Source organism: Dipodomys spectabilis, unplaced genomic scaffold (genome assembly GCF_019054845.1).
Source record: "Dipodomys spectabilis isolate Male_0828 unplaced genomic scaffold, ASM1905484v1 ptg000057l, whole genome shotgun sequence".
In the NCBI taxonomy this organism is placed as follows: Eukaryota; Metazoa; Chordata; class Mammalia; order Rodentia; family Heteromyidae; genus Dipodomys; species Dipodomys spectabilis.
Window position 1 is genome coordinate 3807444 of NW_024870734.1, and position 17198 is coordinate 3824641.

The 17198-nt window shown below is 34.3% G+C and overlaps 1 pseudogene; it reads right to left on the minus strand.

The window, feature by feature from the left end:
• Positions 1-15947: 15947 nt before the first annotated feature.
• LOC122108354 lies at positions 15948-16044 on the minus strand (annotated as a pseudogene).
• Positions 16045-17198: the final 1154 nt, after the last annotated feature.

A 17198-nucleotide genomic window follows, 5' to 3' on the forward strand; every position in this document is an offset into this window, starting at 1 on the left:
GCTGAAGGAAGTCAGGGAGACCAAAAAGGGAATGCTGAATGGAACCCAACAGAAGGAATGGGAGTCCAAAGAAACCATAACCAATCAACTAAGTGATTTGAGAACAAACACTGAACACCAAATTAAGGAAGCAAAGAAATTCATACAAGACCTAAAACAGAGCTTCAACAAAGAACTTGAAGCCATCAAAGCTGACCAATTAGAAGGAAAAGAGATAAAAAACAAAGTAGAGAGTCTTGACAGCAGGTTAGACCATGCAGAAGATCGAATCTCAGGGATTGAAGACAGCCTTGATATTATAGAGAAAGAACATACAACCATCCAAGACAAGTCCAAGAAGTATGATAGATCTATCCAACACCTGGAAGACACCATCAGAAGGCCTAATCTAAGGATAATGGGTGTAGAGGAGCACCTAGAAGCAGAAGTTAATGGTCTAGGAAATTTGTTTAACAGGATCCTAGCAGAGAACTTCCCAAACATACAAAATATAGGCCTATTCAGATACAAGAAGCTTTTAGAACCCCAAATAGACCAGACCAGAATAGGACATCCCACCATCTCATTATAATCCACACAGGATCAACTCAGACCAAGGAAAAGATCCTTAAAGCTGTCAAGGAGAAAAGGTTAATCACCTATAAAGGGAAACCAATTAGAATCACCTCAGATTTCTCAGCAGAGACAATCAAAGCAAGAAGAGCCTGGAATGATGTATGCCATGCCCTAAAAACAAACAACTCTCAACCAAGAATACTGTACCCAGCTAAACTCTCCTTCATAACTGAAGGCCAAATAAAAACCTTCCATAGCACAGAAAAATTGAAACAATACATCTCCACCAAACCAGCCCTACAAAAGATTCTTAAAGATGTCCTACACATAGAAAACCAACAAGACCGCAACAAAGGCCAAGAAACTGCACCCAAACTGAGAATCCAAGAACCATAGGAAGAACCCAGTTTTCGCAGAATCCAAGAAGGTGGATAACATGGCAGGAACTCCCAAATACCTCTCAGTCCTATCTCTTAACGTTAACGGACTGAACTCTCCAATTAAGCGACATACACTGTCTAGTTGGATTAAAAAACAAGACCCTTCTATCTGCTGCCTGTAGGAGTCACATCTTGCCCGTAAAAACAAACACATTTTCAATGTTAAAGGCTGGAACAAAATCTACCAAGCAAACGGCCCCCATAAACAGGCGGGAGTTGCAATCTTAATATCAGATAAAATAGACTTCAAATTAAAATTTGTGAGAAGAGATAAAGAAGGTCGCTACATACTAATTAAAGGATCTCTCCTTCAGGAGGATATTACAATTCTAAATATCTATTCGCCAAACAATGGAGCACCCAAATTTATCAAAGAAACACTACTTTCCCTCAAATCCCATATAAATCCAAAGACATTAATTGTTGGGGATTTTAACACACCACTCTCCCCACTAGATAGATCAACTCGGCAAAAGCTCAACAAAGAAACCGCAGATCTAAACAGCTGCATAGATCAACTAGACTTAACAGACATCTACCGAACGTTTCACCCAGCAGCATCAGAATACACGTTTTTCTCAGCAGCACATGGAACGTTTTCTAAAATAGACCACATTTTAGGCCACAAAGCAAACTTGTCTAAATTCAGAAACATTGAAATTATACTTTGCATTCTCTCTGACCACAAGGGAATAAAATTAGAACTCAACACCAAAAGCCACCAAAGAAAGTCCGGTATCACATGGAGGCTGAACAACACACTGCTGAATCAAGAGTGGGTCATGGAAGAGATTAGAAAGGAAATTCAAATGTTCATGCTATTCAACAAAAATGAACACACAAACTACCAGCTCCTCTGGGACACAGAAAAGGCAGTACTCAGAGGCAATTTTATAGCTCTGAGCTCCTACATCAACAAATTGGAGAGATCTGAAACTAGCAATTTAATGACACATCTAAACCTCCTTGAAAAACAGCATCAAGATAAACCCCAATCCAGTAGACGGAAAGAAATAATCAAAATTAAATCAGAATTAAATGAATTAGAATCCAAAAAAAACTATAGAAAGAATCAACAAAACAAAGAGTTGGTTCTTCGAAAAACTTAACAAAATTGACAGACCCTTAGCAAATCTTATCAGAAAAAGAAGAGAACACACCCAAATTAATAAACTCAGAGATGAGAATGGAAACATCACCACGGAAACAACCAAGATTCAGAACATTATAAGGGAATACTTCTCAAAACTTTATGCTAATAAGTTTGAGAACTTGACAGAAATGGACCTTTTCCTAGCAAATATTGACATGCCAAAACTAAACCAAGATGAGTTAAACCAGCTTAACAGGCCCATATCAAGCATTGAAATAGAAACAGCAATAAGAGACCTCCCAGCTAAGAAAAGTCCAGGACCAGAAGGTTTTACAGCGGAATTTTACAAGGCCTTCAAAGCAGAGCTCACACCAATTCTCCTCCAACTCTTCAATGAAATTGAAAGAGAAAGCTCACTACCGAACACATTCAATGAAGGGATCATAACCCTCATCCCAAAACCAGGCAGGGACTCATCAAAGAAAGAGAACTATAGACCCATTTCTTTGATGAACATTGATGCAAAACTTCTCAACAAAATCTTGGCCAATCGACTTCAACAATTCATCCAAAAAATCATACACCACGATCAAACAGGATTCATTTCAGGGATGCAAATCTGGTTCAATATACGCAAATCAATTAATATTATTCATCACATCAACAGGAGCAAGAATAAGAACCACATGGTTATCTCAATAGATGCAGAAAAAGCATTCGACAAGATCCAACACCCCTTTATGATGAAGGTTTTTGAAAAATTAGGAATCCATGGAACAATCCTCAATACAATAAAGGCTGTATATGACAAACCTACAGCCAGCATTATACTCAATGGTGAAAAACTAAAGCCATTTCCTCTTAACTCAGGAACAAGACAAGGATGCCCACTCTCTCCACTCCTCTTCAATCTAGTATTAGAATGCCTAGCTACAGCAATAAGACAAGATGCAGACATAAAGGGGATCCAAACAGGGAAAGAAGAAATAAAACTCTCCCTCTTTGCAGATGACATGATATTGTATTTAAAGAATCCCATAGAATCCACTCCCAAATTACTCAAGCTGATTCAAAACTTTGGCAAAGTAGCAGGTTATAAAATTAACCCCCAAAAATCAATGGCTTTTCTGTATGCCAACAATGAGAAAAGTGTGGCTGAAATTAGGAAAGCAACTCCATTTGTAATAGCCCCACAAAAAATAAAATACCTAGGAATTAACTTAACTAAAGAAGTGAAGGACCTCTATGATGAAAACTTTAAAATCTTGAAAAAGGAAATCAAGACAGAACTTAAAAAATGGCAAAACCTCCCATGCTCCTGGATTGGAAAGATTAACATCGTGAAAATGGCAATACTTCCCAAGGCTATCTACAAATTCAACGCAATACCTATCCAAATTCCAACCTCATTCTTCAAGGAAATAGAAGAGGCAATCCAAAAATTCATATGGAACAATAAAAGACCCCGAATAGCAAAAACGCTCCTGAATGGAAAGAACACTGCTGGAGGAATATCAATACCAAACTTCAAACTCTACTATAAAGCCATAGGAATCAAAACAGCTTGGTATTGGCATAAGAACAGACCTCAGGACCAATGGAATAGAATTGAAAACCCAGAAATGAACCTATAGACCTATAGCCATCCAATCTTCGATAAGGGAGCTAAAACAATAGAATGGAAGAAAGACAACCTCTTCAGTAAATGGTGCTGGCAAAATTGGTTAACTACATGTAGAAAACTTAAGCTAGATCCTTATATATCACCCTGCACCAGAATCAACTGCAAATGGATCAAAGACCTTGAAGTCAAAGCAGACACTCTGAAAACATTACAGGATGGAATAGGAGAAACCCTAGGTCTCCTTGGCTCAGGCCGAAATTTTCTGAATAGAGACCTGGAAACACAACAAATCAAAGAAAGGTTGGACAAATGGGATTGCATAAAGTTGCAGAGCTTCTGCAGGGCAAATGACATAGCTAGCAAGATCAATAGAAAGCCCATGGATTGGGAGAAGATCTTTACTAGCCATACAACGGTCAAGGGTCTCATATCTAAAATATACTTGGAACTCAAAAAATTAAACCCCCCAACAACAAATCCTCAAAGAAACAACTGCCCAATAAGTAAGTGGATGAAAGACTTAAAGAGAAACTTCTCTGAAGAAGAAAGAAGGATGGCCAATAGACACATGAAGAAATGTTCAACATCCCTAGCCATAAAAGAAATGCAAACCAAAACAACATTGAGATATCACCTCACTCCAGTTAGAACGGCAAAAATCAAGAACTCTAACAACAACAGATGCTGGAGGGGATGTGGACAGAAAGGAACCTTACTTCATTGTTGGTGGGAATGTAAACTTGTTCAACCACTTTGGAAAGCAGTATGGAGGTTCCTCAAAAGACTTCACATAGAACTCCCCTATGACCCAGCAATCCCACTTTTGGGCATTTACCCTAATGTTTACATACAAGACCACACTAAAGCTACCAGCACAACTATGTTTATTGCAGCATTATTTACCATAGCTAAGATATGGAACCAACCCAGATGCCCCTCAGTAGATGAATGGATCAAGAAAATGTGGTATATATACACAATGGAATGCTATGCCTCCATCAGAAAGAATGACATTGCCCCATTTGTTAGGAAATGGAAAAACTTGGAAAAAATTATATTAAGTGAAGTAAGCCAGGCCCAAAGAAATGTAGGTCCCATGGATTCCCTTAATTGTAATATCTAGTATATGTATGAGTCAAGCGGAAAAGGTCAGATAATGTGATGTCAGGAAAATGAACCCTTAGATGTGTATTTTAATGTTTTTTTCTTTCATGCATGTGTTTCTAACACATTTATAAGATTATCTCTTTGTTGCTTTGTATGTCCCTCCCCCACAGTATAACCCCTGCTTTCACTATATTTGATGTCAGTATAACTTGTGGAGGACATGAGGAAAAACCAGTTGTTTAAGGATACAGGTGGACCTGTTGCAACAATGAGAAGTACAAGTTGTCATGTCCAAAACGAGCTTTTTAACGTTAGTGCGGGGGGGGGGGAAGGGGGGAAGGGGGAAAGGAGAAGGATTGGGATTAGGGGGGAGGGGGGAGGCTGGGAAGGGATGTGAAGGGTAAACAAAGGAGGAGGCTGCAATGCTTGGTAAGAAATGTACGCATTATCCTGCCCATGTAACTGTAACTCCTCTGTACAGTATGTTCCCAAATAAAATTAAATTAAATTTAAAAAAAAAAAAGAATAATGACAGGTAGGTCATATATTGGGACTGGTTTTTTTATTCTATTGTACAATAGTAATAAAATGATATTTATAATGATTATATAAAATTACTCTTGCTTGGTATTTGAATTACCATAAGTGATAAATATTTTTAAATGATTTCCAAAGCAAAGGAGTATCAATTCTTTTGTAATTTCAAAACAATTAAGAAAATGATTTCAAGGCTGATTCACTCTAAGTTTATATTTGTTTTCTAGTTCTAGTTTTCATATGTTAGTAGACTTTAAAATTCCAAAAATTTAATGGATATTGCCATTCAGGAACATATTCACATACACTAATATTGGAATCCCTTAAGTGGAATTGTTTTATTTCATTTGTTACTTTCCCAAATAAATCAAGATGATTGTGTATTTTGTTCTTTTCACTGCTTTTAGCTCTTATCTTGAGAATACGTTTATCCTAGCAAAGTAGAGATAAGCAATTGGATTGAGCAAGTAACATATAACTTTCATAAAATGCAGATGCATAGATTTGTGTCTTCTGTCATTTGCTAAAAGTTTCTTCCAGAAAAGTTTCTCAATTATTAGAAGTTTTTCCCCTTCCCCTCCACAAATTATACCGACATCAAATACAGTGAAAGCAGGGGTTATACTGAGGGGGAAGGACATACAAAGCAACAAAGAAATAATCTTATAAATGTGTTAGAAACAATTGCATGAAAGAAAAAAAAATATTTGAATACATATCTTAGGCTTCAGTTCCCAACCATCCCCTTATCTGACCTTTTCTGCTTGACTCAGACATATACTTGATATTGTAAATAAGGGAAACCATGGGAAAAAAATAGGGATACAGATGGACCCATTGCAACAATGAGATATACAGGTCGTTACATCAAAAAATGAACTTTACAACTTTGATTGGGAGGGTTAGCGGGGAGGATTGGGTGGGGCGGTGGAGGAGGATGGGAAAGGATGGGAAATAGAAACAAAGGAGTAGGCTACAATGCTTGATATGAAATGTACTCATTATCTTGCCCATGTAATTGTAACCCCTCTGTACAGTATTTTCACAATAAAAAAGTAAAAATAATAAAAAAATATTACTTAGAAATGATGCATAATTCCTAGGTATTCCAGTTTTCACATGTAGTTTTGCATTGAGTTATCTCTGTATAAACTCAAACGGAAAAAATACCCTCAAAATAAACAGAAATCACATCTTTGTTTTAAATGCAGTAGTTTAAGAGTTTTTAGCCAACACCAAAAACATCCTTTTAGCTATTCTGCATTTTGTGTGAAGAAGTTTTAACAATAGTTTTTTTTTTTCTGACATGCAATTCACTTACAATATATTATCTCCTTTTATTGTATACATTTTAGTGCTTTGGAAGTGAATTGTACCTTCATAGGTTTTCAAAGCCAAATTTTCACAAACTTGCATTTCTTCAAAGAGAAATGCTGTAAATTTTAGAAGAGACATTTAAAAAGATATAAAATTCAGTTACAGGAATTTGTCCAGCATACATCCTCTATAGTATGTCTTTTCAAAATTTGTTTTTGGGGATCGTTTCCAGGGACTCACACATACTATTCAAGTTCACTGTCAATTAACTACATTCTCTGTCCAAAAAAGTTTTTAACTTCTGATTAATACAGTCATAGAAGTGTAATGCCGGGATCCTAAACAATTCTCTTTCACCTTTTGAAGACTTGAAAACTTGTTTGCTAAAATGATTGTAGTATTATACAAATCGATCACTACAAGAAGTATATAAATTTCTCCACAAATGTATTACTATATTTTGCGTCCTCTTTTTATATTATGGTCATACTAGTGAGTTTTCTTTTTATCATTTCTTAAACACTAAAGAGGAGCTTATTTCCTATGCTCCTCCTATTGACTATTAATTTACATATGTTATTTAAAGAAATATCCTATTCAGGAAAAAATTTATACAGTAGAAGACATAAAAATACTTAAGGTTCAGAATCATTGTAGCATTAACATTGCAGCATTAACAAATATGTGCTCTCTGTTGGATATGGTTTTATTTCTGTTACAGCATACCTTGAATTATGAAAGGTTATCACTTGATATAATCCAGTTCTGCTTTTCTTTAGCTACTAATGTTTTCCATGTCAAATTTTTAGAAACCTTTACTGATTAATGTCATGAATTTTTACATTTATGTTTTATAGGGTTTTACATCTCAGATTTAGTTTGGTAATCATTCTTTATAAGGTTTGAGGTAGGCCAGGTGCTGGTGACTCATGCCTGTAATCCTAGCTACACAGGAGGCTGACAAGCCAGCCAAGGCAGGAAAGTCCATAACAACCGTATCTCCAATAAACCACTAAAAAACCGGAAGTTTTGCTGTTGCTCAAGCGGTAGAGTGTTCACCTTGAGCTGAAGAGCACATGGACAACGCCTAAGCCCAGAGTTCAACTCCATGACTGACATACAAACAAACAAACAAAGGATTGAGGTAGTAGTCTAAGATCATTCTTTAAATCTAGAGAGGCAATAGTGCAATTACAACCATTTAAGATTCTGTTTTTATTTCATAAAGTCATAGCATCCTTTTCAAAATCTGTGGACCATAAAACTAAGAATGTATTTTTGACAAATCTGTTACCTTCTTCTATGTGTCTGTTCTTATAGTAGAACTATGTTGTCTTCACTACTAAACATGGTAATACTATTCAAAGCTAGTATGAAGGCTCAAGCTGCACCATTTTACAAGATTGCTCTGACTGACGTGTATTCCTTGAATTTACATACGAGATTATTGAGCAAGTGGACCAATATTCTACAGAGATATCTAAATATTTGATATTCACTCATATATCGCCCCTTGTGAAAATACAAACTCCTGATATTATATATATATATATATATAATGATATTATATATATATATATTATATATTTCTATATATATATATATATATATTTCTATATATAATATATATATATATTATATATAGAAAACGTATTTAGAGACTGTTCAATGCAACTAAAATTAACTTAGGAATGAGTTAAGATTTAGATAACAGTACAGCATAATAAAGCTGAATGATAACGACTTGAGCTGTACTGCCGAAGACAGTGGGAGGGGGAGAATGGTGGACCACATAGGAGCTGTAGGTTATTGGTATTGTTTCAAAAAAACATAAAGACTTCAGAGAAGAGAAGGAGAAAAATAAAGTGTCCTGAATCTAGTTTCTTTTTAATCGACCTGATAGTTTGGACTGAAAGTCAGATAACATGGGAAAAATAAAATTTTAAAAAAAGCATTGTATAGAGCTGTTACAATTTAAAGAAGTAATAGGAATATAATTAATTTCCAAAGAAATAAGAGAAAGAATAACAATAACAATTGCTAACGTGGATAGAAGATGGATCACATTTTATCATATATAATTTTGAAAAAACATACTAGGAATGAAAACTTAAAAGTCATAATTTAAAATACAATTTTTATAATAACTAGATAGTATAGCTCAGTGGTAAAACTTTGGCCTAACATATGTGAGCAATTGTGTGATCTCTCAAGCATTACAAAGTACACACAAACACACACACACACAAAACCCACATAAATATACACACAGACACACCACACAAACACATTTGTTATTATCATATTAAACAGAGGAAATTATCACAAATAGTAAAACTATTTTAATATATGAAATCATAATATTGCTCATATTATTCAAAGGTTTAGTAGAAATAAAATAGTCACAAGATACTTGGACACTTATAGATTAATTAAATTGAAAATTAAGAAATAAAAGACATGAGACCTTTGCAAACAAGTTTTAAATAATGAACATTTTGAATTATGTGTCCTTTTCTTTTGACAAAAGATTGATCTTACTGGTGTTTTAACTCAAGATTTAGAATATGATAACCAGGTGCTCTATATCTTGCTGGGGATGGCTATATCCCTAATCATTTCAATCTGGTAATTTTATGATAAGGTCTCATATTTTTTCAGTCTCTCCCGAATCACAAACCCTATTTACACTTCCCACCATAGTTAGAAAATGGAAACTACAAACACTATGCCCAGCTCAAATAGTTTTTTTTTAAATTCAAGTACAAATATTTCTAAAAAGTGACCATGTAATGAAGCCTTTTAAAATAAAGTATGTGCTTCTTGAAAATACAGTATTTGTTACCTGGACAAATATGTTTAGAACTATAATAAAATAAATTTATTTAAATTCACCAATCATATTAAATAAGAATATAATTTTTAAATATTCACATGTTAACTATTTTGAAAGCAAAAATATATGTCTGAATAATTTGCATGTGTGAAAATTATGCAAAACTAAATTAACTAATCCTACAACTCTGAAAAAAGAATTACCCTAAAGAAACAAGACAAAATAAGTTCAAAATTTGAAATTTGGAAAATGAAATGAAGTGTACTCTTTAGTTGACTTAAATAACTGTAAACCCTCTGTATATCAATTTTATAATAAAAAATGCATGAACAAAGTAAGAAAATTACACATTGGTCAATAGCGACAGGAAAAATATCAGTAGTTTTTTCTGAGTGTGCAAAAAATCAATGGAAGAGATAACAATGTTCCTTCCATAATAAATGTACTCATTTCCTTACTTATGTAACTGTATCCCTTCTGTACATTACCTTTACAATAAAATTAAATTGAAATTAAAAATAAACTAAATAATATACCAATAAAGAATTCGTAGAGAGTTAGGAAGCTGGCTCAGTGGCAGAGCTCTTGCTTTGCATGCTTGAGGCCCTGGGTTCAATTCCTCAGCATCACATGAACAGAAAAAAAAAGCCAGAAGTGGCACTGTGGCTCAAGTGGTCCAGTGCTAGTCTTGAACTAGCCTTGAGGAACAGCGCCCAGACCCAGAGTTCAGGTTCAACGCCCGGAAGCACCCCCCCAAAAAAAAACAGAATTACTAGAAACCATTGGCTAAATACTTTTTTAAAAACTTCCCTAAGTACCCAAGTAATATAATTTGATGATACTATTTAAATACTTCAATTTTAGCAGAGAAGCCAAAAATTTACAAACTGTTAAAAAGTAAAGTAATAAATCAGAATATATTACTATTAATAATAATCATAAGATGAATTTATAGAGATTGTCAAATATGTAAGAAATGTGGCAATTTGCCATTCGTTTGCACTTAATAAGTGAGAAAGAATTTTCTAGGTCTTTTAAAATATATAATAAGTTTAATGAAGAAACTATTCTTTCACATCATATGATAATTAGATGAAGCTGATATTAGAGCAAAGAGCAGATTGTACTAAGTTTCTGGATGTTAAAGTATATATTTATTTTGGTTGTGGGAAATTGTGTTCAATTAGGGTATTGTTTTTGTTAGACTGGTGTCATATCTGTGGTTAATTTTAGGATAGGGGATCCCTTTCCACACGAAAATGCACCTGATCTGACGTTTGAGCCTTCCCATTATCAATGGCATAAGAGTTGCGCACCAACTTGTCTAGCTTCCTACCTTGCCAGGCTTGGATTCTGTAGTCCTTCCAATCCTAACCTGTAGATAGTGCAGAATGGTGGAAATGATCCAATGCACCCAGCTATAGATTGAGAAGGAAGTCCACTAAACTTTTGGCCTGGGTACTGTTCTCAAGCCTCCTCAGTAGTTAAGTGTTCAGATGGGAGCCCTTGGCTCCAAGCAGTAAGAGTATTTTTAAAAGCAACTAGACATATATATGACTTAGGCATGTGAATACCACAGGACAAGAATAAAAGAGCAGTGAAGTGTAGAGGACAGGCCCAATTTTAACTAGCTACGTGGAGGCTGAATAAGCTTAGCTAGCTACTCTGGAGGCTGAGATATGAAGATCACTATTCAAAGCCAGTCCAATCATGAAAATACATGCGATTATCTCCAAAAAAACAGGAGTGGAACGATGGTTCAAGTGGTAAACCACTAACCTAGGTCACAGAAGCTTAGGGATGATGAATGAATGAGCACTTGCACATGCACGCATGTGTATACACGTGCATGTGTACACACACACACATAAGCATTGCAATGCGAACTTCTTTTTTTACCTTGCTGTACTCTATTTCCCTGTATTAGTTTACAAATTAACAAAATCAGCTAAGCACCTATTTACATACAACTCATCATGTTTCTCTAAAGTCAACTCTCTTTTTGGAAGCATGCTTTTATTTGACCCAAAAATAAACTATTCAGGAGTTTGATTCTTCTCCATCAAATCTGTAGAATTAGATGACTGTTTAGCTTCCTCGTAGCAATATAATTTTGTGAAATCCTGCATCAAGCAACGTATTTCTTTCACTAGAAGGGAAGCCTCTTTCAAACAATTAATAATAGTTTTTTCTTCTTTTTGCTTGCATCTGTAGTATTATTATCTTCATATATTTCATGGTCTGTCTGTGTATGACAAAGATTGCTATGAAAATAAAAAGACCTTTTGCAGCACTTATCATTTATATACCATCCATAGATATAAAGGTATTTAAATATTACTGAAATTTCTTCGGAATAAATCATGTTCACCTTGACTATCGTGAAAAATAAGAATTGGTTTCTCAGCACTTTAGGTAAGAACTTGATTGAAAGAAACAAAAGGAAAAGTGAGGAACAGCTCAACACATACATTCAAATGAAACAAAACAACCCAAGAAAACAAATTCAGTACTCAAGAATCTGTAGGAAATGCAAAGACCAAAAAAAAAATAAACATCAGCTAAGACAAGCTTATGAAAATCCTGACTACCAGAGCGTCTACTCTTGTAAGGATAGAGGTTAAAGCCCAGACTGGACAAAGATCTGTACACAATGCCATGCACCTGTTATTCTAAATTCCAGGAAGAATAACATAACGTGGACTGAGCCCAAGGTCATGCACAAGTATCTGAAAAATAATCAGGATAATTTATGGCTGGGGACATCACAATGTGGTAAGAACACCCATTTAGGGGACACAAGACACTCAATTAAAACTCTAATATTTGGGTATTAAAGTAAAAAGCTATGATTTTAAATAATTCGAATAATTGTAAGATTTGAGTTTTTGAGTGGAAAAATGCATGAGAGAGATAGAATGAACCCATGGTGCAAAGCTTTCAACTTAAGTGAAAATGCTTTATGGTACTTCAGACAAAACAGAGTTACCATGCAAATGAACATGGTTGTGCATTTGGGTGATGGAAATACTTTACTTACACAGGTGTAAATTAAATAGATTTTATTTGGGTAGATTGTACTTCTTGAACTAAGATACTGGATGAAGTCCCTGAGATTTTTCTCTCAAGGCTACCACTCTACTACTTTGAGCCACAGTTCCAATTCTGATTTTCTATTGGTTGTTTGGTGATAAGAGGCTCCTGGTCACTCTTGCCCAGGATGGATTCAAACCATGATCGCCAGATCTCAGCCTCCCGACTAACCAGGATGCCAGGCATGAGGCGTCGATAGTTTTAATAATTTAGTAAATTGTACAATTACTGAAGTTATACATTATCATTATAACCTGTGTAATATATGTGTGTATGTATATATCAATGCATACGGATAGAAATATTTTAACATATTTTTGTATCTACAGTAGATTTATGAAATCATCCATTATAAAATAAAATGGAAACAAAAGTTAATAAGGAGCAAAACAAAGGAAATTATCACATGTTTCTTGTTGTTGAATAGAATGCGAATTGCGAGAATCAGTTTGGGAAAACCATCTGTACGTTAACAAAATGGATAAGAGCTATTAATTCCAATCCATCTATCTGCCCATGTTATGCAACCTCACAAATGAGTGTGAAAATCAAACCACGCTTTTTGCCTTTGTTTTTAACTCACCTGTTATAATTTTTGGGTTAGATGAAGTAATCAAATAAAGATTAAAATAATATTATGTGAGACTATGAATTAGAGCTGAAAATGATTTTAAATATGATAATAGCTAATAAAATTGCATATTTCTTACTTTTACTCTGTCATGTCCCTCATTCCCACATTAGGAAAGTTTATAGAAGGTTTTCACTAAATTATATGTATAATTATGAAAAAATGTATTGAAAGAATATGGGCACAGTGTGGTTTTAGCTTATTGAGACTTGTAGGGAGAAGTGTGTTTTTGAGGACTTGAAATACATTGTGATGAAGATGAAAGGAGGGATGTTCTTGTTCTGGAAAACTGGCTAGAGGATTGCTCCCATAAAGGTAGTGATGAATTCATCCAAAAGGTTACAGTAAAATCACTTTCACAACCATGTTCACTGCTGCACTATTCACCGTAGCCAAGTTACAGAAACAGTCCAGATACCCATTGGCGGAGTGATGGTTGGAGAATGTGTGGCACATATACACAATTGGATTGCACCCATCCATTTTGAAGACTGTTACATTATTTGCAACGAAATAGATAGAACTAAAAATATATTAAGTGAACTAAGTCAGAGCCAGACACACAAAGGACCCATGTTCTGTCTCATATTTGGAAGCTAGAAATTTAAAAATATTAACCAAAGCATGCTATTTACAGAGGAGTATTTCAAAGGTGTAATTTCTTATGAAATTGAAATTTACTCCAACAAAATGAATATCAGGAAACTATTACTTGGAAGATGTGAGGGGAAGTCAAAAGGAAGGAATATAGAGAGTTGTGGAGGAAGAGAGTGAAGGTATAATATTCAATGCAGATAGTATGAAACTAGAAAAAATTAAAGTGGGGTGAGGTCTGGAAGGGTGTGGGAAAGTTATATAAAAATCCATTATACTTAAAATAATTGGTTTGTTCAATGGAAATTCCCTTGTACAAGTATTTAAGATAATAAATATATAATTAAAAACAATGGAGACATCTGACCTTAAATTCTATTTCTATCTATTTTAAAAAATAAAATTATTTGCTCCATAATTTGATCTGAGGGATGGATTTTGTGGCTAGCTAGATCAATGCACATCTGTCTCTCTCTTCTTCTCTCCAATTCATGGTTCTCATAGGTAATATGATTGCTCCTTAATTATCCTAATTTATTTTGCTTTTATATTTTTGGTTGCATCATTTCACTTTCTGCTCTGTCATTCCCAATTCATTTACATAGAAGGCATTATTTCCTATTTTCTCATTCCTAGAATAAGCTGCACATGAAGACACCACTGGTCCTCATTTTCAGTCTGTACCTTTGAATACGCAGGAAAATCTTTCCTCTGCTCTCTACCAGTTCCCTACTCTCCAGTTAGAGTAATTTAGAATAGTAAAAATGAAAAAAAGAGAAAATAAATAATAGTGAAAAAAAACAGATGCAAAAAATTCACCGGATTTTTCTGACCATTTCATCCAATGTGAGCTATTGGGGGAATACATGGACAGCTCATTCTCACTGGCACTCAAAGTCTCTGGTTAGGCAATTCTGATGAAGTTGAGGAACAAGATGAAAAAGTGAGATATGGTATCAATTGCAAGAAAAAAATGGAATAGGATCCAAGCAAATTTCTTCTTTGTTCTTCTGAATATAATCGATTTACTACAGTGCAGAGACGACTTTCCAAAAAGGCCACTCATGTGAATACTAGGGATGACGATGAGTATACCCCTCTTCATCGAGAAGCCTACAGTGGACACTTAGACATTGTCCATGAGTTGGTGGCTCAAGGCAGATATTCATGTAATAACTGAATGGCTGGACACCCCTGCACAGTACTTATACATGGAATAATACCAGAGTGGCTTCTTTATTGCATCATGATACAGATACCAATGCCCAAACTAAAGGCCTCTTGACCCCCTTGCATCTTGCTGCTGGGAATAGATATAGCAAAGATATGTTGGATCTCCTTCTGGTGAACCATTATATCAAACCAGGTCTGAAGCACAACTTGGAAGAAACTGCATTTGATATTGCCAAAAGGATAAGTACAAATTGTTCTCCTAAGTCCTAATAGTTCCGTTAAGTTTCTTAAATTTCAAAATTGCCAGTCCATCCTATGTGTCCATACAAAATATTTTCACAATACAAAGCAACAGCAAGATCTTACTTTAAAAATTCATGGATTCCATGGTATTCTTCCAAGTGAATTTCCTGACTTTGATGTCAAAATATATTCAAGTTGTTTGTATACACCTATAATGATTTCTATAGAGTTTGTGATTTTTTAATCATAAATAATTTTAATTTATCTGTTGAAATGAGTAGTAAAGAAACTAAAGATATTTCTGGTGCTTGTCTGAAAAAAGTATATTTAAAAATATTTAGTATTCTGTTTGTATAATGTCCATAACCTATTTCATTCTCTCCTAGATATAATACTTTGAATTCGACATTGTTTTATAATATATAGGTTCATTAATAAATGTGTCCTTTCAGATTGCATTCCATATAGAAACAGTTTAAGATTCCTTTAATTCCTAGGTCCTTATAGAATTTTATTTCTTTAGGATAAAATGGCAATGTTATCTTATTTCAAAAGTTTTATAAAGGTTATGCTATGTAAAGGCCTTTCTAAAAAGGTGAAGATTGAATGATGTCAAACTAACTTTTATTTCTATGAATTACATGTATTCTTACACTTGTATATTTGTAATCAACTTTTTAATAATTTCTTGCATCTCAAGAATGAAAAATATGCAATACTTCACAAATTTTCATATCATCCTTGTACAAGAGCCATGTAAATCTCTGTTTTGTAATTTAGGTAGACGTGCTGCTGAAGCATGTAGTATCCTGTAAATTTAAGTAGTTAATGATGCAATCTTAAGACAGGTATATATCTTTGGTTGCCTATTTATAACAAGGAAACCTTATTGTTCCCCAAATTGTTATTCATCTTATTTCTGTAAAATTCTGTGCATGGTGGAAAAAACTTATATTGTTTGTTCGATTGCTCATATTTGCAATTTTTTTCATTTGAAATTGGATCATACTTTGAAGCCTTTATAGCTTGGGCCAAAGGTGATGGATTTTCAAGTACTTATTTATTAACTGATTTAGCTTTGTGGAGCTAATGGATTCAAAGTAAGCCTTGCTTAAGAGCTACTTCTAAATTTCTGCAGCTTAAAATTTCCCAAATGTCTTTCTGGCACAAATGTCTCCCTGACTCTTTACCCTTGCTCCATGTAGGAACAGACCAACCAGAATCTTACCCTGACAGCATAGATTGTCTTATTGGAGCAAAACTAGTCTGTTACAAGGGATCATAGAGAGACGAACAGTTCAGACAGAACTGTTCAGACTAGAAGGTATTTTTTCAAAATATAATTGTTTATTACACCCTAATATTTCAAAAGAAACTAAAGCCAAGAAAGTGAAAAAATTGTTCATATGTATGATTACCTAATGTCTTGGCCTGTCTACCATCCAACCAGGCAGGAATTTACACCACTGATTTTCTATCACCAAATATATTCCATAGCTCCAGGAGAAGTCCATATGTTTGTCCTCATTATTAGGCCTTAAATTGGTAATGTTTTAATCACAGTGTTTCCTCTTGCCTCTAGGCTGCATATCTCCGAATGGTAATGTTTTAGCTCTAATTCTATCAAACACTGAGGTAGAGGTAATGGAATAATATTTAAAACCGTTGGCTCTGGTGGCTCAGTGGTAGAGCGCTTGCCTTGCATGCCTGAGTCCCTGGGTTTGATTCCTCAGCACCACATAAGCAAAAAGAAAAAAAAATAAAATAAAACCTTTGCCTTTGATACCCTTACCATAAGAGAACAATGCAAAACATTTTTTAATATTATATATTATTATGTATTTTATATTTATATGTGCTGATTTTATATTTCACACAGAGTATCTTATTAAAATTAATTGATAATTTGAAAATTTAATTGATATTTTTTCCAATAAATAGATTGGAATATTAAT